General features: G+C 43.6%; 1 protein-coding gene across 3 annotated transcripts in view; it reads left to right on the forward strand.

The window, feature by feature from the left end:
- The window catches only part of LOC133006852 (plexin-B2-like), a 96,281-nt gene that overhangs the window by 42,156 nt on the left and 30,285 nt on the right, over nt 1-23,840 (forward strand). For 2 of the 3 annotated variants that reach the window (XM_061075693.1, XM_061075695.1), the window contains exon 3: nt 2,098-2,150. The exons of the other annotated variant lie outside the window; for it this stretch is intronic. The gene's annotated coding sequence lies outside the window, so the exon portion shown is untranslated. The remainder of the gene's footprint in view (nt 1-2,097; nt 2,151-23,840) is intronic. 3 annotated transcript variants of the gene reach the window in all.

The following is a 23,840-nucleotide window of genomic DNA, read 5'->3' on the forward strand; positions in this document are numbered from 1 at the left end:
TCTGTCCTCAGTCTGCCTCAACTATTATTTTACACTCCAATTAAAAACGTGTATATGAGTGTTATAAATATATATTATAATAATAATAAACATACTGTTTCTTAATATATAAAAAAAATCAGAAGAAAACAAAATGAAGCCGTGGCCTTGATTCTTCGTTTTGCTGATTCAGAGCAGAGGCGCTGGTAGAATCATTCTGAGGCGGAGATTGGAAGTGAGGGAGGAAGAGGAGAGGGAGGAAGAGGAGAGGTCAGGCAGGCTGAGCTGGGAGAAGAATCCACAATGGCCTTGTGAAAATTTAATGAAACCCATGGAAATATTGCACATATTTTAAGATTCAGATGTTCCAGAACATTTCAGGGCTCAGACGAGGAAAATAAATAATGTCACTGGATCTTTATCATTGGTTTCTTGTGATTCGGATCTCAGAATCATGGTTTAGGATCTTTGTCACTATAAGAAACGTATTATCTGAATTTCACATTGATAAGAAAATCATTCAATTAGAGAGTTATTTATTCACAACTTACAACAAGAATAAACAGGAGGTGGTGGAGACCAAAACTGGAGCCAAAAGAGAGTAATGAGGTAGTTGGATCATCATGTGGACACAAATATGACCTCAACCGAAAATCAACGTTGCTCTGTAGCTGCTGGTCGTGTAAAGGAGTTGTGAACATCACTGACCTGGAGAATCTCCTGCTGCTGCGTTCTTCATACGATAAAAGACAAACTCCAGAAAATACTCAGAGTTCATGTCTGAAACAGAACAGCAGCCGTATGACATACGACAGCAGAACTGTGATTTGTTCCTGTTTGAATAAGTTGCAGTGATTTTTGTTTTCACCATCACTCGTCCACTCTGAGGACATAAATCCAGCTGATAAAAGCTGCACAAACAAATTAGAAGGACCAGATTTGTTTTCAGCTTTAGTTTCCTCGTTCATTTGATCTGGTCCCTCAGGTTGTTTAGACCTCAGCTTGCTCTGTGCATCATCCTCCGTCTGGTTATTGTTACAAACAGAAATCATATTTTAAGATTAGTTTCACATCTAATCATAAGTTGAGGAGAGCGGTGCGGTCGCTCCCTGAAGCCGGGCGATGAATATTTATTGTCTTTTATGGGTTTTTTCGTGCGGTTTCCTGATGATGGAAGGAAACATTGTGTCGACTGATGCTTCGCCATCTGGATGTTTAGATGTTGGATGTTAGAGGACTCGAACATATGGACACACACATACACACACACACATACATACACACACACACACACACTCACACTCACACTCACACTCAGGAGTCGGCGCTGCTATCGAGAAGCATATGGTTCTTTGAGATAGAGTGGAGACAGACTTGGCCGTTCTGTTGGATAGCACCGAGGGCCTCGACATTGTTAGAAGTGCTGCCAAACAAACTTCACCCCCTCACACACACACACACACACGCACGCCTCACTTCTTGCCTGCTCGTTTCGATGAGGAGTGAAAGGCAGCATGGGCGAGCTTCGTTTAGTTTACGCTGGGCTGCGTCCACCAGTGTGAAATGAAAGTGAAGAAACCTGTGAAGTGAGTTACCAGTGGCTCGTTCCGCAGCACCTGGGCGGCGGCCGCTCTTTGTTCGTTATATAAACGCTAAGGCTGCCAGTCGCTTTCTGTCTGTTTGCTTGTCTCATTATGAAGATTACTCCTCAAATTGATTCTCTCTTTTATCTTCTTGGTTAAAAGAATCCCTCTCCGTCTGAGCCCGCCGTGCCTATAAGAGTTAATGTTATCACGGGGAGAGTAAAACTGAGGCGCTCCCCCTCGTATTATCACAAATTAAAACGCCTTTAGTGTAATTCACGTCGTGATGAAGGGCTCTATTTAAACCCAGGGAGATCTCCAGGCTTGACGTTATTATTCCAGGCAGTAATGTGCGTTTTTCTCTTGATGGACGAGGCCACATTTCTGTGAATGAATTGTGTTTAATTAACGTGTCCGTGCTGTGAGGTTGAGCCAGGTTCACTTTGATCCAAAGGCACTTCCTGGTATTTAATTCTGGCCGAGCTCTTATATTCACTGGTTATTTAAATGCAAGTGGAAAACCAATCTCCTGTAGGAGACCGAGGAGGTGGATGTCATCACAGATCAACAGACCTGAACGCTGAGCAGGTAACAAACCGGTATTCTGAAATCCTCTCACTGTTTTCTCTCTGTTTCCACATGTGTTTCACTCCGTCCATCGTTATCTCCAACTAATTATTCAGGCTTTGCTCCCGTGCTGTCGTTAGAAAACTCTGAAGGTTCCCATGAAGCTTTTGACTGTTTATTGTGGTGGCTTCTGCAATGTGTGTGTGTGCGTGCGTGCGTGCGTGCGTGCGTGCGTGCGTGCGTGCGTGCGTGCCTGGGCGATGGGTGGGTGGGTTAAGGGGTTAATTGGAGGCTTGGGGCCGTTTTAAAGAAATTAATTCTCACTGAGTCTCAAACAAACATTCTTCTCACATATCAGACAATTACTGACACTCCCCTCACACACACAGATACACACACACACACACACACACACACCTGTCTGTCTCTTACTACATAGATTTTCTGTTTAATAATAGTAATAAGTTTAATACGAATGCAGATCAACATAATATTCTTACATCGATGTTTGAGTCTTACACTGAAAAATAGTTCCTGATTAGAATGAGCCTCATCAACTTAAAACCTTAATCTGAATATGTGTAAGTTTAAATCAAATTCAGTAGAAGTAGAAAGTCTGAAGCTGGTACTGGTTTCCACAGAGTTACTGTAGCACAACAAAAAACCCTCCCCCACTGTCGGGATGAGGACTCCGTGTCTTCTGATGAGTTTTGGCTGCTTCATCGTGTTGGACGACGCGTCTCCTCCGTCTCAGCTTTGCCTTTTGGCCTCACAGTTTTTCTCAGTTATTCTTTTCATGGCGGAACCATCTCATCAAATGGAAATATGTTGGAGGCTTTGAGCATAATTTTACACTCATTTCCCAGAATCTCAGCCTCGACATGATTGATTTCTTTGGAAGATTCGGGATTTCCTCTAGATTTGTAAAGGACGTTTGGCTGAATATCGTGAGTTTGTACCGATCGACTAAAAGTCAGATCTTTGAACAGAAGTTGTTCGTCCCAGTTTGAACCAAAACTCACGATCACTGCAGAGGATTCAGTATTTTAATAGCAGATCCTGCAGAGACTCTTCTTTTCCTCATGTGACGCAATCTAATGATGTCATCATGGTCGCACAACTCGTGTGTTTATGCCTCAGCTCTGGCGACACCCAGTGGACGGACATGTTACGTTTTCTGGTTATTCGTCCCATTGTGAACGTGCTATCTCAAGATCGCCTGGATGGAATTTCTTCAAATTTGCAACAAGTGGTCAGTTGGACTCAAGTATGACCTGATTCCATTTGGGTGGTCAAAGGTCACAAGGGCCTCACAAAACAATTGTTGTTCTCTTGATACCTCAAATCTGCTTTCAGGGTATTTATAATTGTCACGTCCATCTTGTTCTTTTCCCTCTGACTAAGACCCTCGTCTCTTTTCCTGCAGCAGGTTTATTATTTAACATTCTCTCTCAGTTCATAACCTCAGATTAAAAAACACTGAGATGTTTTTTTGCCTCAGATTCTCATCCTGGTCTGAAATGAAACCTTCCAGTGTGACTGCTTGATTTTTAATGGTCGTCTGATCTGAATGACTGGTTTCTATGATCTGCTTCTGTCCGCTCACACTCTGCCAACTCGCATTAAAGTGTGACACAGCAGTGTGTGTCTGTCTGTGTGTGTTTGTGTGTGTGTGTTTCCCCTCTGTCCTCCATCCATCATTGTTTCCCTCCATGTTTTCACTCTCTCTCCTCCCTTGTATTTTTTTTAAATGGTTCTTCTTGTTCCCATAAACTGCTTCATTTTCTCAGCCTTCATGGGAGCTTGTAGCTTGTCATTCTCTCCAATCTTATGAAAGCAAATACAAGGGTCTGTGTGTGTTTCTGTGTGTGTGTCTTTGTGTGTGTGTGTGTGTGTGTTGGCTGAGCTCTGAGATATCTCTTATCCAAACTCTGATATTTGAGGTTACACAGTAGAAACATGTTATTTTGTCTTCAATCATCCCTGAACCTCAACTGGGTTCATAACTATTAAATATAAATCTACTCCAACGTAAATATTATAGAACCCAGAAGTTTAATAAACACTGACTTAACTCGGAAACTTGATATTTGACTTCGCTCATTTGAAAACTGACTTGAGACGACACCTGGGACCTGATATTTCAGTTGGACTCGTTTCGACCTCAGACGACAGAAACCCGAACGATTCCAAAGATTAGAAACTAAGGTCACATCCCATCTGCAAACTTCAGCTTCTTATTAATATTATTAAACCCCTGTAGTCTGGCACCACTGCACTAAATCAACATGTTTAGCACCATAAGTACTGAATTGTCATCAGAAGCACACGCATGAGGAGGAGAAGACCGAGGCTTCGGCTTCCTGGTGCAAAAAGAATGAATGTTCTAAATATTATGGTTTTTCCTTCAGATTGAAAAGTGACGCAAACAAAACAAAAATTACAATGTTTCCCTAAAATAAACAAACTGACTTTTCGAGTAACACTAAAAAAACAAACATCACAGTGAATCTTTTCCCGTCGGCCCCCTGCTGTGCTGTGTTTCCTGGGGCCGTCTGCCACACACTAGCCCAGCAGATGGTTCCAGCAGGGTGGGGGGGGGGGTGGGGGGGCCTAGATAAGGGCCCCTCCCTGGCTGAGGTCACCACCAGGGGCCTCGGGGAGCTTCACAGGGGCCCCACGCTGCAGCATCAGCTACTGAAACAATACATGCCCCAGGAAAGTAATCGTATTTTCCCTGTGAAGCTGTGATGCAAACGAAAAGCAGAATATCATTAATATGCAGATTTGCCGTTATGTTAAACATACTTGTGAAAGAAAACAGCAATAGTTCTGTACAACAACACTCTTTTTAGTTTAAAGGTCACACTTACACAAAATTTCAGTTTTTATTTGTTGTTCTTTCAAAGGTTGAGATGAAGAGCCTCATTGACGTCTGAAGGCAAAAATCATTTTATAATTGCTGACGTGTTCGTTTTCACGGTAAAGAGCCAAATTCTCCAGGTTTTAACCAGAATTACAAACAATAAAAAGAAGTATTTTATCTGAGCAGCTTTAATCCTGGAATACTGTGTCAAAGACGTTCAGGACAAACCAGCAGCACGTTGAAAGTTTAAGGATTTAGAGGCGTGCACCTTCTGTCAGTAAACTTTTTTCATTATTGATTTGTTCTCATAAGTATTTAAGAAGTTTGTGAAATAAGACGAGTGCAGACACTGTTGTTTAAATATTGACCATCACTTGGAAATCGGGGCTCTCAGCACATTCAGCTCAGAAAATATCAATGGTGACCTTCTCCGAGCCACATCAGTCAATCTGCAGTGAATGATTCATTTCAGCTCTAACACGGTATACAGGGGTTTGTGTGTGTGTCTGTGTGTGTTTCTGTGTGTGTGTTTGTGTTTGGAACAACATATAAGACGTATGAACATCAGACAGAAGTTTCATCATGGCGCCTTTTTTTCTGTGAGACAAGCTTTTCTGTACTGTGTCTGCAACTACAGCTGTAGTGTGTGTGTGTATGTGTGTTCGTGTGAGTGTTTGTGTGTGTGTGTAGCTGGTTGTTGGGTTTGGGTTTACTCCTAGAATTGTATCACTGCGTGAAATTTGAGGTGTGTGGGTCTGTCCTGGGTCCATTTTTGTCTCTCGGCGCATTCAAGTATGCACGCACACACACAACCACACACACACACATGCACACAGGGAAGTGTTCTGGAGGGAAAACCAGTGCTGACTGACAGATTTGTGTGTTTGTAATTATCCTGATGCTTTCCATATCAACTCACATTGTTTGTCTGTGCTCTTTCATTACATGGGTCAGTGTGTGTGTGTGTGTGGTTTTTGTGTGCATGTTCGTCTGTGTGTGGAGTGTGTTTTCTCCGTCATGTCTCTGTGCAGTGACATCCCACATCATCAAGTGTGATGGTGCTGCAAAAACAACAACACTACATGCACTCATCCCAGACTGTATGTGTGTGTGTGTGTCTGTGTGTGTGTGTGTGAGGCTGTGACCACCATCGCTCGGCTGCTATAAAAACATAAACTGATTACGACTAACGATTATATTTATCATCAATTATCATCAGTTGATTTCTTGTTTCGTCTACAAACCATTAGACTCTGAAGATATTGTTTAAACGGTTTTATACAAAAACTTGTTCGACTGGGACTGAAGAAATAAAGACTCCTGGAGATAAATTTAAATTCTCTGGTTAAAGAACTGAATTCGATCTCAGCAGCTTCCTCGAATCCGGGAGGAAAACTGAAAATGATTCAATAAATGTAAACATCTGTGCAAAAATACGAGAGCAAATTACAAACTGTTGACGACAACATGTCACTCGAGAACTTTATAGGAAGATTGTTAACGCCTTGTTAAAGCAGCAAATTCAGTTTTTTCACACAAGTTTGTTTAAGAGTTTGTCACGAACTAAAAACGCACAGACACACACACACACACACACGAACACAAACCACATTTGTGTGAGAGAGAAGCAGTAACGTCTCTGGTTATTTACTGAATCGCTGTGAGTCAGTGAAGCTCCTGAGATCTTTACCATATGTGGAAAACATTAAAGCTGAACCTGTTGCTATGGAGCACACACACACACACACACACACACACACACACACACACACACACACACACACACACACACACACACACACACACACACACACACACACACACACAGAGTCCATTTGTAAAGTAAGAAGTGAGGAGAATAATAGAGAAGTGGGCTGTGCAGAGCAGTGAAGTATCAGCTGTTAAACCCATCAGAAGCAGAGAGGGACCCTGCTGTCGACAATAAAAGCTTTAATGTAACAGAGAGTCGGCTTCACTACCTTCTCTCCTCCTCCTCCTCCCCCACCCCCACCGCTCGGCAGCGTTTCAAACTTCATGTACAATAAAAGACGAGCTGCGGGTTTCCCTGATTTAGCAACTTCTGTGATCAAACACAGAAGGAATCAAAGCAACGCAAACGGTCGACTCCTGCTGCGTAACAACAAAGCGCCGCTGGGAACGGAACGCACACGCTGGTCCACCAGTAAATACATATAACCATATCATAAGGACGGACACGTGAGGAGCACACGGGTCGACAACGGACCAGCTCAACACAAGAGAAGAAGAAACAACACAGACGTTAAAAATATCCACTTAAATTCAGGAAAAGATCCAAAAATAGGAAGTGCTGATTCTTATTATTATGAGAAATGATGATAAGTAACAATATGATAAATGCTGAGCTCGTCCTCTTTAGTTTCTCGTGATAAAAACAGATGACTGGTGAATCCCCATGAGTCTAATATGAGTCCCAGGGTCGGACACAAACAGTGAAGACATCTTGTCTCTATTAACCCACACAGATACTTCAGCCACTGAGGGAAACAGGAAGTGAGGACTTCTACTCTTTCTGGGTTTTTAGGGGAATTATTTATAAGAGCTCCTGCTCTTTTAGGGACATTTTCTCCCACTGAGAAACCAGTATAAACAGACAACGTCAATTGCAACTGTGTTTTCCATCGTCGCCTCCTTGTTGCTAAACGCTGCAGGAACCCGTCAGCTGCTCTGAACCGTGGATCAGATCAGACGTCCTCCCACTGACGTGAACACAAACCAGCTGAATGAAACAGATGTGCACAAACATACGACTTAGAAGAACGACTAAATCATGAATGTGCAGAAGCTCGGAGTGAAAAGCAAACAAGCTGCAGAGCAACGTTTCTTCTTCTGCTTCGTCTTCTCTGAGCCAAACCAGAGCAACTGAAAGAAACCAGCATAAAGCTTTAAACAGCGGAGGAGTGACGGAGGCCAGAGAAAACACACACACACACACACACACACACACACACATACACACACATACACACACACACACTGAAGTGAAGGCAATGAGCCTGAAACTATTCAATCACACACACACCAGTTGGCAGCTGATAAAAGTCTGCTCCGAGTCGTCAACCTTGCCTTCTAAGTCTCTTTCTCCATCGCTCTCACTGAGTCCACTTTCACTCCGTCTTTCTTTCTTTCTTTCTTTCTTTCTTTCTTTCTTTCTTTCTTTCTTTCCTCTTTCCTTTCTTTCTGCAGCTTTTATCCATCCTGGCGTCGTCCCATAAGTTTCACAGTTTTTCCAGATCTCCTCATCGTTTTTTTTGGGACATTTTTGAACAACAGTCCTTCATCATCCATTCGTCATCATGGTGTCCACGACTCCTTCACCCCGTCCTTCTCTTCCTCCCTCCCATCCTTCCTCTGACCCGTCCCTCCTTTATCTTGTTTATTAATTTATAGCCACGGCGAGGAAGGAAGGAAAGAAGGGCGGGAAGAAGGCAAAGAAGGAAGGAGGGAATAAGTTTTGGACAGTAGAATAATAGATAGACAGATATATTATTTCCTACCTTCTTTCCTTATTCTGTCCCTCCCTCCCTTAGTTCCTTCACTCCTTCCCTCCTTCCCACCTTTCATCCACCCTCCCTCCCTCCTTCCCACCTTTCATCCACCCTCCCTCCCTCTTTTTACTCCCCCCCCCCCCCCCCCCCCCACCACCCTTCTTTCCTTCCTTCCTCGTTACAGTTTTAAATTAATGAGTTGATTTAGGCGATATAATGAAAAAGATGGACACACACTGAGTTCTGGCAGCTCTGAGGAGACGTTTGCCATCTGTAGTGTGTGTGTGTGTGTGTGTGTGTGTGTGTGTGTGTGTGTGTGTGTGTGTGTGTGTGTGTGTGTGTGTGTGTGTGTGTGTGTGTGTGTGTGTGTGTGTGTGTGTGTGTGTGTGTGTGTGTGTGTGTGTGTGTGTGTGTGTGTGTGTGTGTGTGTGTGTGTGGATGCTGTGGCCCGTGACAAATGAGAGTCTCGTTCTTCTTCAGGAAGCGTGAACGCCGCCGGTGTGCGGAGCGTTTCTTCTTGTTTAGTTTTTCTTCTTCTCGGCTCATTCAGATTTTCTTCTGAAGCGTTGGTGAGGATTTAACGTTAGAACTAAATTAGTCTTCACAGATTCTCGTCCCTCGGAGACATTTCTCTGCGTGAGAGCGAGCGTCTGCTTCCTCCTTTTCAACCATTGAAACCCCCCCCCCGCAACAAGCTTCAGGAAGGATTGAGTAAGATAATGAAACTACTTTCTAAAGATTTTCATATTTCTGCATCACCCCCGTTTTTGCCACTGGCTTGATTTTTAATCTCCTGGATCATTTTGATCTCCTGAATCACTCGCTGTCATCGTTTTGAATTAAACCGTTTCTCCGTCTTCTGCTGTGACGGCGTTCCTTGTCAGTTTCTTTTTTATTTTCTTGCATTGTTCACACAGAAACACTTATTTTCAAACTGAAAGTGCCCCCCCCCCGCTCCTTCTCTTTGTGTTTTGTCCATTAGCGAGTTGGAAGGTCCCTGAGAAAGTCTTTAAAAGTCTTTGACGACTAACTCCGGGCTCTTAAATCTCGTGGGCACAGTTACACTGAGTCTTTTAGGTTGTAAAAGTCAGTTTTACCAGTCATGGGCTGTTCGTCTCCTATGAAACTCGTGTTCTTTATAACAGTGAAATGCCGTCATTACTTCCCAAGTCGTGTTGAAACAGGCTTTTTTGTTATTACACGGATCAAACTGAAGCGTAAACGTCTCCGAACATCAGGGACGGAGGAAGAGACGTTGGACAGAAGGCGAGTTCGGCTCCACACAAAGTTTCTGGTGTGATATTCGCTGTCCTCATGAAATGAGTAGAATTCAAAGGTGAAAGGTCAAAGTGTCTTTAAGAAACTCGTCTAGTTCCCGAAATTCATTTGTAAAAATCCTGTTCACAAGGTTTCATGATAATCAATCAAGTAGGTTTTGTGTAATTTTCCTTAAATAACAAACCAACCAACTAATAAATAACAATAAGAGAAATGCTTCACATTATTTTGTGTTTATCCAAATTTCTTTTTGTATTAAATAGATTTTTCTTCCGGATCCACTTTGTTTTCTTTTCTACTTTTGCCTTTTTTCTTAATATATTTTCTAATCTTAAAAACCCGTCCGCAGCCGAAAGTGAAATTCCCTCCTCTGCTGCACCAGGAGTGAATTCATTCTCAGATTAAGATGTCGGTTCTTAAACTCCCGGTTCTCCAGCAGAGCTCCGTCTCCCGGAGGCGTCTGCTCGGCCGTGTAGGAAACACACCGGCAGCTCGGTGAACACACGCGGCGGCGAAACCCGGCAGAAAATGTGATGTAAATAGTTTTAGTCGCCTGAGACGCTTTGCTGCCTTCGAATCGAGCCGTGATTGGATTGAGAGAAGGCTGTGCTGCTAACAGACTCTTATTATCGGCGACACAGTAGATGACAGTGAGTGTGAGGGTGAGTGTGTGTCCTGCAGCCACCTGATAGCTACGCTCTGATTGGTTTCTGTCTGCCGCCAAACACCCGGCCACTTTCCCCCCCTGGAATAAATTGCAGGGTAAAGTAGGAGGGCTTGGTTGTGCGTCTCCTCGCTGTTCAAAGCCTCTCTGATGTCGAGGAAGAGACGCCTGTGTTCTTCTGTCTGAATCCCAGCTCATCAGCTCTCATCTCTCTGGGCAGGACCTCCATTAAACATGAACGCTGTGGCGCACGGTTGCGTAAGAGGCCTCTGCTGCTTTCACACCTCGTTTGCTTTGACGGATTCTTTGTTGAGTTCAGAGCTCAGGATGGAGACGCCAAAGATTGAGATTCAGAAAATGTGTCTGCAGGTGGAAGTGTAATTGTGAAGTGTGAGCGAGGGCGTCTTTATCTCTCTGTGGCCTCTTCGACTTTTGCTTGAAACGGATCCTATTGATCGTTTATTTTTCCACTTGCATCTTAATTTGGTAGTTTTGTCCATTGTTTCTATCTTAAAACTAATCTAGTTCTTATGTTAAACACCCAAATCGTTTTCAACGTAGAGGTTTGACATGATTTGGTTTTATTTACCCAATTGTTTAAAAGAAATACAATTTGAAGGTTCCACAGGAAGCTGCAGCTGCTTCACAATTAAATATCTAGTGTGGTTTAATGGAGGAAAGGTTTAATTGTGAAGCAGCAACAGGAAGAGTAGTTTTAGCAGAAGCTTAATAGAAGAAAAGGGCGATTTGCAGGAGTTCGTAGAGATGCTGAATTATTTTGTTAGTTATTTTGTCAGCATTTCTCTCTCTCTCTCTCTCTCTCTCTCTCTCACCCTCCTTCACCTTCTCTCCCTCCCTCTCTCCCTCCCTCTCTCCCTCACCCTCTTCAGAAGCTGAGTCTCGCTCATGTCTCTCCCTCTCCCCTCCGGACAGACCCGGGATCATGAGGATTACAAGGGTTTTGTGTTTCAGCGGAGAGAAAGATGAGGAGGAAGAGGGGAGATAAAGAGGGGAGGCGGGATGAAGAGGGGGGAGGAGGGGAAGGTGCATATTTGTACAGGCGAGAGAGGAGGAATAAAAGGGAGAGGAGGAGGGGGAGGAACGCCGGGATTCTTGTTCCTCTTTCAGGAGTTTTTCTTACTTTCATCTCTTTTCTTCACTCTCTCTTTCTCTCCTCCCTTTGTACCCATAATGCTCTTGTTTGCTTACACATACACGCACACACACACACACATACACACACACACTCACAGATACGCACCTTATTACCACAGTCAAGTGTGTTCTCGGACCCACTATTCAGGCCACAGATTGGAAATACTACACCAGGCACACCCCTCACTGTGAGAGTCAATACACACACACACACACAAACACACACGCACACGCACACACACACACCCTCATTAGCATTAGCGTTCCCTTTCTTCTCCTCCACACTGCATCGTGTTTGCGTTGGCGGAGCCTCGGTGCCGGTTCCCTTTTCATAAACTCTGAGCCGGAGGAGCTGATGACGGAGGCCTGATCTGAATTCAGCTCTTTGACAGAACGACACTCGAGACAGAGTTGAAGCAGCAGATTAAAGACGTGATTGGATTTTGAAGAGCGGCAGCGAGACATGAAGTACAAGCGTGAATGAAGGAGTCACAGGGATGATGGGTAACTGTTTGTTTCTGTGCTAAGAAACAAACTTAGAACATAGATTTATCAAAAGACAGGCTGGTAGATGGATAAACACTTCACTCATCCCCGAGGACATTAATGTTTATAAAGTAAAGTAACAATGTTTGTAAGTACACATAGACACAGACTTGAACTACAAGTGACATATGTGATTGTCAGATGCAGTCGATGAGGAATTCCCAGTATAGATGTCATTGCACGAGATAGAAGAAGCATAAACTCGGCGGAGGATCAGGCCTTGAACACAACTTTCCTTTAGAAGCGTAGGAGGAAAACGAAGGATCCATCAGACAAACAAACAAACAACAAGCGGTAACGAACAGAATCTCCTCGATAAAGGCGACAAACGTGTTTCAGCAACTTAAAACAAAGTGATTAACTGAAAGGCTTTAAATTCTGCAGAATCACCACCAGTGACCGATTCCTGTTGTCACAGAGTGACCAATTTTTTATATGAAGTACTGATAATAGCTGCTTTAAAGTCGACCAGCATGAAAAACCAAGCAACCTGTGGAAATCAGTAATTTCACAGGAATGTCTGAGTGTTTAAAAACATCCAACCTTCATAATCTATGGTTTAAACAAGCTCTCGTCTTTTTAAAATGACACAAAATGGTTCAGAAATACGTTGAATAAATGTCCGTTTCCCAAACCAACATCGGAACATTTCAGTCGGCTGAACTAATGCTCTACATATTTATTATTCGTGTGGAAATCATATTTATTCTCTGCTGCAGAGTCTCAGATTGGACTGATTGGGTAAATATCATTTTTCCTATCTAATCCTCATGATGGATTTAGCCTTTCACTGTCTGGGGTGGATTAATCCGTCCTGTCCATCCTGTCTGGTATTAAACAATGTGCACAGAGCTGAAAATATGGTTTCCCCTTTCAAACCCAGCAGGACACGGCACTAGTGCCACTAGAATTTTTGGGGATTTTTGTTCCAAACCTAAATACCTCTATGGGATTTTACTGATTTATAAAGATCAAATATTAAAACCTAATGTGGAAATACAGACAGACACAGAGTGAATTAGTAGAATATCTCCAATAAGAGTGAGAGAAGTTCAGAGAACTTGGATGAATACAAGTTGAGAAAGGATTTAGCTTCTTGGCCTCGAGTCAAGTTCACTAAAGCCGTGTGTGTGTTTCTGTGTTAGTGTGTGTGTGTGACAGAGGCGGAGGCATGCTGCCATGTCTTAGTGTGTTAATTATGTAAATTGGTCATTAGGAACCCTTATTGGGGGGGCACAGGATGGACAAACAAAACACACGCGCACACACACACAGAAAACTGGCTGCACATGCTAAGTGGGAATCAGCAGAAAACTGGGTCAGTGGAAAAAAGCCGAATGTTCCTTTGGACTTCGGAGCAAAGAACTTTATCAGGAAAGTGTCAGAGAAGTTTTTCTGTGGATGACGGAAATTTGACCTTTTAAAAAAGTTTACATTTTTGCTGCCAATTCACTTGAATCGTTGTCATTAAAAATATGTTGTTGTGAAAACCTCCTCCTCCTCCTCCTCCTCCTCCTCCTCGGCTGTGTGTCGTGTGCACGTTCACCGCAGTCGTTGCCAATAATAAGCTGAGCTTCATCCACATTTAGAAGACGTGAACAGTCAGAGGTGTAGACACTGAAGCCCTCGTTAGTTGTGTTGTTGTCTCACCTGATGATGAATCCCCCAGGAGGTCACACAGAGTTACGACCTTTGGGTTAGGATTAGATTTACACCTCACGTAGGACCTTGACCTGCTCTCCTCAGCTGTCTAGCGCCCCCTGCCTGGGTGTCTCCATGTCCACGCCGATCACAGACTGAATCTCTGTTAATGTTTGATCCGGTTTCACGTCCTGGAGAAACTTGCTGGTCGGTTTCTCTCTCAGTCCTCTGTCATTCTTACCTTTTCTCCGTCCATCACTGTCTCTTCTGCGTCTTTGGTATTTACTGCCGTGAGTCTCTCGTTTCATATGTCTCTTCCTCTGCGGCTGTCAGACGTGTCACAAGTGATAAGAAATGCCAACAAGACACTTGTGTGTGTCTGTGTGTTCACTGGTTTGTCAGCTTTATACGTCATTTTGTCATCGTCCTGAATTTCCGCAGAAGCCAACCGCACACACCCACACAAACACACAATATCTTCAGGCATGTTACACTGATGGACAGGGAGACAAAAGTAAAGGCAGCGAGACAAAACATTCTCCAAAGGCACATTCTCGATGTCAGATGTGTCACACGGTGGTTTAGTGAAGAGTAAAGAACCCGCTGAGTCGCCGACAGCCTCTGTATAATAAACTGTGACCTCTGACCTCTTGTTTCAACTCGTTGAAAACGTCCCGTTAACGAACCGAACCACAACACGACCTCTGCTCCTGCGCTCGCCAGCTCCTTCTCTCTGCCGCCGAGCAGCAGATCAGATCCCCTGGTTCCTGCAGGGCGTCGCTCAAAGTGACATCACTGCACAAAGCATTTACACAACAAGCAACTTTCTTTTTATTATCTGTGACTTTAAAAAATACCCTTTGTTTCTGACCTCAGTTCAGAGCAATGAGGTGAAAGGCTTCAGAAAATAAACTGAGTTAATTCAGTGGATCTGCAACAAACAGGAAGATGTTTCCTAAAAGTCCGAGATCAGAGAGACGAGCTGTTTGCTGTGAATCATTCAAAAGCCTCACCAACAGAATCTGACTCAGCTTTTTGCTCTTAATGATGTTTGGAGATGCGTCGATGGAAGTACAAGACTTTGAAGTCGTGAGTTTCAAAGTTCTCTCCTGCGTCGGCTCTAAGTTCTGTCAAAGTGTCAGGTGGGTTCACAGTGACGTTGTGAGCTCCTTCATCTCCACAGCAGACACACCCACACAAGTAAGAGCGGTTGTCGCTAAGATCAGAGAGAGAGAGAGGACGCCGCTCTTCCAGAGGTCGTGACCCCGGCCGGCGAGGAGGCGTCGCCTCGGGAACGAACAGGAAGTTGTTGGCAGTCGATGCTGCGGGAAGAGAGCGTCTCCAGGCGTCGGACTGTTAACGGAGGGAAATGGTGCTTTGTTCCATTTGACCCGTTTGTGTAACTGTGATTGATTTGTCAGGTAACAACACGATTCATCAACACAACATTAAACTGTTGTAATTTATTTTGTATGGTAGATGAGACAACATAAGATAACTTTATGTCACTTAAAATCTCTTTTAGGTCCCTTTTACCTTATCGTGATTTGGTGGGGAACTAACTGTAAATGAAAACTTAGATTCAATTGATTTTTTAACCATAAACATCTAGTTATTATTATCATCTTTGCCCTGAGTTCTGTCTGCAGGAATTAGTTTCAGGCTGCAGACAACAAGGTGGGACAGCCAGTGTGCAGCCTGACAGACAGGACCCAGGGCAAAGCACCACTGCCCCTGAGTTCTCCTGGAGAACAGAAATCAGTTCTCTCACCGCTGCAGCCTCCTCTGCTTTATCTTTCCATCTGACTTGTCCATCACCTTCTTATCCCTTGTTCCCATCTGCCGGCCTCGCTCCGGTTGCTCTGACGGTAACCTGAGAGGAATGAGAGGAGGAGGAGGAATGAGATTCAGAATGTGAGCGGGAAAGATGGTGAGAGATAACGAAAAGGGTGAGATGGAAAGAAAGGCCAAGGACGAACTGAAATTAAACCCAGATTGAGAAAGTATGAAAGTCAGACAGAGAGGAGGAGGAGGAGAGAAAACGAGTTGGAGGGACGGAGAGATGAGGTTTCAGGCTGAGAGAGGAGAAGAGGAGGGAAAGTAAATTAAATCAGAAGAAGCTGCTGTTTTATTAAAAATCACACGTGGACCTGATGTGATGGATGATTCTGCTTTTCTTTTCATTAAAGCACAAGATTAACTTAAAAAAACAGTTGAGTGATTTTATCATCCATGTATAAGTCTTATAAGTTTCACAAAAACATGTTCACAATTTAATTCATTCAAAGCTGCTTGTGTTTGGATATTTAACTATTCATTCTTTCGTAGGTTTGTCTGTAACAAAACTTGAATCAGTCAAATTAAAAAAACAAATTCACGACTAAACATATGAACATATATTTTAGTTAGTTTCATTTTTCCACCCTGGTCTCTGTTTCTCTCCCTCTTTACGGGGACAACGGAGAGAAGAAGGACGACAGAGTCAAAAAGTCACAGAGTGTTTGAAGCAGAGAGACAAAGAGAAAAAAGAGCAGAAGAAGAGAAAGGATGTAGAAGGAGAGAGAGAGAGGGAGGGAGGAGTAACCTTTTCCTGCAGCTACTTCTACTTCCATAATTGGATTCTGACTTTCTGCTTTGTGTGTGTCTGTCTGTGTGTGTGTGTGTGTGTCTCCTGTTCCACCTCTCGAGACGATAGATCAGATAGAGCCTCGAGAAAATGACCAACCCCCCCCCACACACACACACACAGTTGAAAAGTTCACAACACTGACTCACAGTCGTTACACACTGTCATTTACAGTCGTAGCTGGAGGTGTTTTGTTCTCATGTCCATAAATGTTTCCTGAACTGAACTTCAGCCTCTAAACGTGATCTGATGATTCTTCTGTTATCGTCTCGTTTATCTTCACTCTCGTAGAAAAAACATCATGTGAGTGTTTTGTCTTTTTTGCTGAGTATTATCATATAGTGCTGAGAGTCACTTTGTACAAAGTGTGACTCATTACTTCGTCCCCTGCAGCCCTCGGCTCTAATTACATCTGCGTGTGAAATTCAACAGAGCACCAGACTTACGTTTAGTTTAATACTGAATTCCTGAGATACGTGAAGATGATGAAGACGAGGAAGCTGAGCTGCTATGATTCACTTCTGCTGCAGATCCTGGATTGTTTTATAGAAATTTGACTTTTTCTTTAACCTTGTTCAAGTATTTTCTCACGAACCGTTGCTCTCCCTTGAATAACAGAGTATTTACAGCACCAGAGAACTTCTTAACTTCAGGTTGTTCCTTTTGGGAAACGTTTTAAAAAATCCAGGAACTGCTGCAAAAACATCATTAGCAACAAAAAAGCTGGTGAAGTTCCTGGTGGAGTCGTCTTCACCGGCTCAGTCGGGCCCGAGGTGCGATGAATGAGTCTCATTAGCTCGTTTTTTAGGGGGGAGTGTCGCAGATGTTCCGCAACTTTAAATTATTCACACACGCAGGATTTTAAACCTCCTGATCGTTTCTTTAACTTTTGTCTGTTGAAAGTAAATTATTAAGGAGGTTTTGTTTGGAGGAAGCAGTTCAGCCTCAAACCAAGAAAAGTATCCGACCTCTGAGGTGAGCGGCTCCAACGCTGCCGAGCTAACAAGCTAATTAAATAGAGCGAATGCAGATGTGGAGCAGCCGAGCAGGTGTAATATTCACCAGTTAGCACAAATAACAAAGCCCAGCTGAGAATGATGGGACGTCCTTCAGGCTCATTTATGCTTTAGGAAACATCAGGGTTCATCCTCTGACGACAAGGATCATATTAAACCTCATGAGAATCCACCCAATGTTACGTTTTCTGAAGATCCGGTGCTTCTCATGCATTTACTTTCAGTTTCAGTCTCTACACCTACACAATCCTGCTGGAATCAGGATGTGTGCACGTGTTGTTTCTGATTTTAAGAATCTGGGATATCAGCTCAAAGAACCCGATCATTCAGGGAGCGTGATGCTGAGACCGTGCTGGAGCGTGGCGGAGAAGAGGGATCAAGACAGAAATGAGAAAGCAGCTCACTCCAGTCAGTTCCTCTACGAGATATTATATAATGGCTCATATTGAAGATAATAGTGGGATAAGCGAGGGGCGGTAATGATGTGATATATGAAATCCTCAGCAGGAAACTCATACCCAGCTGTTATCTCCTGCCAAGTTGTGGAGGAGAAATGAAGGAGAAACTTTATATTAAAAGACCCTGCGGCGCTTTGTGTCAATATCTCACTTCATATTCCAACAGAAACCTGCTCAATAATACAACTGCCGATTATTAAAAAGCGACAAAGCATCTACAAGCAAAATCAAGATTCAAATGTGATGAGATTTAATCTTATATATTATATTATCATTTGTAAGAGTTGCTCTCGTCTGTTTTGCTGAACGTTTAGTTGATGTTTTGAGAACCAGGAGGTGTTTTGCAGTCGCTGCCTCTTCTCTCTCAGCTCAGTCACATCTTTGAGTCTTTTCCATCTTTGCTTGTGAAGTTTCCTCCTGAGGACAGTGGCTGTATTTTTGTTTATCACAGTTCTCGCTCTCTAACCTCTAAAAATCCGCTCTGACAGAAATACCACACTGCTTCATATTTTATTCATACTTTATGAGGCCTGTTTTCCCGCCTGCTTCTCTCAGAAGCTTCCACAGCAGCGGTCACTGAGCTCCTCTCTCCTCCTCTCTCCTCCCAGTCACTCATCACCTTCCTCTCTCTCCTCCTGTCTCCTCCTCTCTCCTCCTGTCTCCTCCCGGAGCAGAGGTCCTAAAAGGAAAAGGTTCCCTCACCCTCTCCTCCTCTGTTCTCTGTCGCTCGCAGCTCCTTCTCCTCTTTGGTCTTTACTCAACGACAAATGAAAAGACTCCTCTGACCTCGTTCTCTTCCCTCTCTCTGTGAATCTGAATTGACGTTATCTGTTAGTTTTTTTAGTTCTTTTTGTGATTTATGAGATAAATAAGAAATCAAATCTCACAAGTAAATATTCAAAGAGTAGAGAATCGGTGGTAATGCGATAATATATAATGCAGTCATATTAACATCAATATAGAATATATGATTTTTGTATTTTATGCAAAACTGTCTAAAAGTCACTCAAGAAATTGCTCTTTCTGTAAAGTTTAAGACCATTTCTCACTATTTTCTGATATTTTATCAACCAAATACTTAATCTATTAGTTTATAAAGTAGTCATCGCATTAATCAGTTAAAAGATTAACAAATCAGAGCTGATAATGAATAAAAATGTGCCCTGAACTGAGCCCTGTGGAACTCCTATAGAGACAGAACCTGGTTTCATCTCTCTGAATTAGGCCGTCAGTACTTCTTAGTTTTTCAGCCAACTGGACCAAACAATCTACCAATGAGAGTTTTATGGGCAGGATTAAAAATGGAGATGTCAATATTCTGCAGCCGTGATAAATAGGCAGCGGAGAAGTGAGAAAGATTGATGCACATGAGCAGATTGTTTCGTTTATTGATGAATGTGAATCTGTGTTTTTATTCAGAACTCTCTCATCGTTAGTTATTTTATTGAATCAACTTTGCTTAATGTAGATCATACTGTCGAGTTCATTCACAAGTTTCCTGTCCAGGCCTCTGTACTAACTGCAGCTTGTTATGTCAACACACACAGACACACACACATAGACACACACACAGTGAGGGTATAATAGCCCTGGTCAAGCATAACAGGATAGAGGAAGGTTTTCATAACAGCCCGACATCCCATCTGTAAATACTGTGCAGTGTGTACGTGTGTGTGTGTGTGCATAAACCACACACTTCAAGACAGAAGTGTGTGTCTGTGTGTGTGTGTTATAACCTAAGATACCCACACTCCTCACCTTGTTTCATCTGCCCTTTTATTCTCTCTCACACACACACAGACACACACACGCCCTCTCTCTCTGGTTCCCACAGTGCAGTGGTGTAATCAGCGCTTCATATTGTAACAAGAGATTAGTGCTGCTCAGCGAAAAATCACAATCTGCCCCGTCAGATAGCAGAGCCAGCACAGGTCTGATCAAACACACACACAGACACAGACACACACACTGGTTCTCATGGCTACAGAGCAGTTAGTTTCTACCTGCAGAGGCTGTAACAAGCGTCTGTATAATTGGTGTCTTCTCTCGTAGTATCAGCCTTTACAGCTCCTCTCTTCTAATTACCGGGGCCGTCTAATACCTGCAGAGCTTCACTTTAAACACAAGCTTTATTTTGAACTGGAACAGACTCACCTGTTTGGCCTGGTGAGACGTGAGCAGCTCGTCGGCGTCACGCTGATCCGGGCTCACACGTGTTTCCTCTTCAGCCTCGAAGCAGGAGACACAACCTCTCACCTGAAAACCTGCACGACGACAACCTGTGTGTAACAAACCACTAAACAACAATCACTCACTGACCCTGTTTCCTCAAAAGCACAAGTCACACTTTTCCTCGACTGATTAACTAGTTTAGTGTGTCTGTGTGTGTTTCAGCTGTGTAATTGTTTCCTCCCAGCGTTCACTGTTAACAAACACATGCACAAACATCCTGAGGGCTGAGGGAGAGAGATGTAAACTAAAGGTCTCTCTATCACTCTCCAGCAGCAGGCTGTCTCTGACTGATACCACAGTGACTACTACTGCTGCTTCACACACACACACACACACACACACACACCTCAAGGCTGCTCTAACATTTGTTTACTTGTCTTTTCACTGAGAGGCTGCTGGAAGTTTTGTACTAAACACGCACAGACACACACACACACTCTGCTGTCTTAGCCACTTATATGGCAGACACTTTATGAGACAGAGGAAATCACTTTAGTGTCTGGCAGAGAAGTGTTTAGCTGGTATTAGCCTCCAAATTCACCCTGCATATGAATAATGTGGATTTCCTGCTAACACCCTCATATAATGACCTGGGTCAAACTGTCAGACTGTGTGTCTGTTTGTGTCTGTGTGCGTCTGTGTGTCTCTGTGTGTGTGTGTGTGTGTGTGTGTGCATGCTTCAGCTGTACAGGTGTGAGTGTGTGAGCCAGAGCGTATTTTTCAATACCTGCTAATCCTCTCGGTTTTCCTTGGCTCTAAAGCTGGGTCACACTCTTTGTGTGTGTCTGTGAGTGTGTCTGTGTGTGTGTGTGTGTGTGTGTGTGTGTCTGTGAGTGTGTCTGTGTGTGTCTGTGTGTGTGTGTTTGCCTCTCCACCTTCACTTCATGTTCTTACCAACTCCCCATTGACCCCAATAGCTGCAACCAACAACACACTCATGTAGATATAAAGGCCTTGTTGTGACACGTCACTTTTACTGTCATCTGACATTTAACTGAGAAAATAATTGGAAGATTTATCAATAATAATAATAGGATAAGATCAACTTTATTGATCCCATGCTAAGGAAATTCACTCATCACAGCAGCATATAGTTGGAATGAGGGAGATAAGAGATTAAGATATGAATAATAAATGAGAAAAGGAAATTAGATTAAATATAAACACAGGATATTGCTCAGGGATCTGTGCTGTATATGTTATATAATAAAAACACTAATTATATTTTAGTTACAGGCCTGTAAATAATTATATAATTGAATTAAGTGTTGAAGTTAAAAATCTGCTTCGAGCTGCAGATTCAAATGTTTCTTCTCATTGGAACTGACGATAATATCAATGTTTCCACATCTCAGTGGTTTGTGTGCACGTTGATATGATAAACTTTATTAAACGGAGCTTTGAAGGGATTAAATCTGCCTCCGGTGGCAGAGAGACGACTCAGCGGCGCCGCTCCTTGCCTCGTGTGCACCGTGTCTCCGGTTAGAAAGTCGAGCGCCGTCTTCCCGGTCTACTTTTCATCAGGGCTTAGATCCTGCCGTGTCCCAGAATGCACCCCTCACAACTTAAACGCAGCGACTTAGAGACGGCGTGATCTGCCTCCTTCTCTGACTCCTCATTCCTCCTGCTTTTATCTCGCGCCGGCTCATAAATAGCTTCACGTTCTTTACCTCTTTGTTGTCTCCTCTCACTTCCATATGCACTTCCTCCACACACACACACACACTGGATGAGGTGTGTGTACCCTGGAGGTAAACACTGCGGTTAATTGTGCAGCGTTTGTTTGAAACACTGGAGGGTTCATGAGTCCCTCGTACGTCTCGGCTCCGTTTCATCTGCATCTCGGTCGAGCTTGCAGACGTCGGAGTCTCCGGTTAAATAAATAATTTGCTCACTACCTTGAATCACAGTTTGAAGAGCCAGTCGGCTGCTGCTCTGAGGAGGGGGAACGTTTTCAGGCAGGAGGGAATATAAGAAAAGTACGTTAAGTGTGTTCCCTCTGGTTTGGTGACATGCCGGTGAGGCTGTGTTTTCCAGCAGGCTGTGTGTTGTGTGTGTGTGTGTGTGTGTTGATAAGGAGGGTTGTGAATGGATGGATGAACATGCAGCAGCAAAGCAGAGGCTCGTTCTTTCAGGCCTGAGCCACCATGACGCTCTGCGGCCGCCGCTCTGCCAAAGGCTGCAGCCGTCACCAACGTTCACACCCGGCTGAGGATCAGAGAGCGAGCGGCTTCACATCCAGCTGCTCTGCTGCTTGTTGTTCAGTCTGCACCACATCCTCTCACTCCATCAACACAGCTGCTACTGGGAGAAGTTAAAGTCAAATTTGGTTCAAATGTTCATTGGACGAAGTGATCCATTTTGGGAGTCCAAGGTCAAAATTCAAGCTCAAAGACCTTGAGGGAATTTTTTCAAATTTGATACGAATGTTCTTTGTGACTCACAAATGTATTGGTTTGATTTTAGAGGTCAAAGGTTATGGTGTCTATCTTCTAATTCACCAACTCTCTGTCTGTCTGTGTCTCGCACATCTTGTAAACTGTTCATCTTCTCAGCTTCACACTTGAAAGAACCGTGGATCTGGTGCGATTTGGACTCGTTCAATGTAAATAAACTGTGAATAAACAGGCGACCGGCGCTCTGGGACTCATCAACTTAATCAATCACGACACAGACTCCAGTTCAGGGTCAGCGTTTGGAGTCGAGCTGAATTTTGAATAAACCGGCGAAAAGCTCGACTTTGCTTCAGGTCCTGTGGGTTCTTTATTTACTACAACCAGCATCCCCACAGTAACCAGTCCATCCCAAACAAACCAGAACAGACTCTACAGCAGTGTGTGAAATATGTCGAAATATAAAAGAGGTTTTCATCGTAGAGGAAGCGTGTGTGGAAATGATTAAGGGCGCTCGTGCAGCTCGACCCTCCGCTGTCGTGGGGACGATTTTTCACTTTAGAATCAGACTTGATCCGAAGCGACGCCTCAATTCCGCCCAAACTCCCCGAGTACAAACTGTACAAAACCAACGTGGAGTGTGATGTCTGCTCTCGTTACCCTCGGCCCGGCGTCTCTGTCAGTTTACGGAGGTGCTGGGTTTGGATTACGCCGTAAAATAGATAAGAACAGTTGCCCGGAAACAAATCAAGCTCCATCGGCACTTGGGAATCGAGCATAAAGGCGGCAGTGTGTTGGGAAAGCTGCTTTTTAAAAGGGCTCCGTTTTCTCAGCTTCACTCTGGAATCAGTCGAACAGCAAAGCTTCATGTCAAAGTAAATACATAAAAATAATTCATTGATGATGGAGAGAGGTGGAGCAGATGAAGTTTTGTCGTCCAACAGGCGAAATCCTTTGAAACTCAGAGACACCATTGTTATGTCTGGATTTTAATGTGTGTGTCTGCGTGTGTGTGTCTGTGTGTGTCTGTGTGCGTGTGTGGACTTGGCTTCCAGCAGCTCTCGGCCTGGGAGGGAGAGTTATCTGTGTTTTAATCAGCCCCGAACATCGAGCAGAGGAGGGGACGCTCTCCCTCGTTCTTTTTCTCTAAGTCTGTAATAAGGCTTCTCGCTCTAAATCCTTTAATCTGAGGAGGAATGAAGGCGATCTCTCTGTCTCTCTGTCTCTCCGTATATCTGTCTTCTGGCTGCGAAGAACAATCTCTCCCTTCTGTCTTCTGTCCCTCCCCCCCCCTTATACACAAACCTCT

Source organism: Limanda limanda, chromosome 1 (assembly GCF_963576545.1).
Source record: "Limanda limanda chromosome 1, fLimLim1.1, whole genome shotgun sequence".
Lineage (NCBI taxonomy): Eukaryota > Metazoa > Chordata > Actinopteri > Pleuronectiformes > Pleuronectidae > Limanda > Limanda limanda.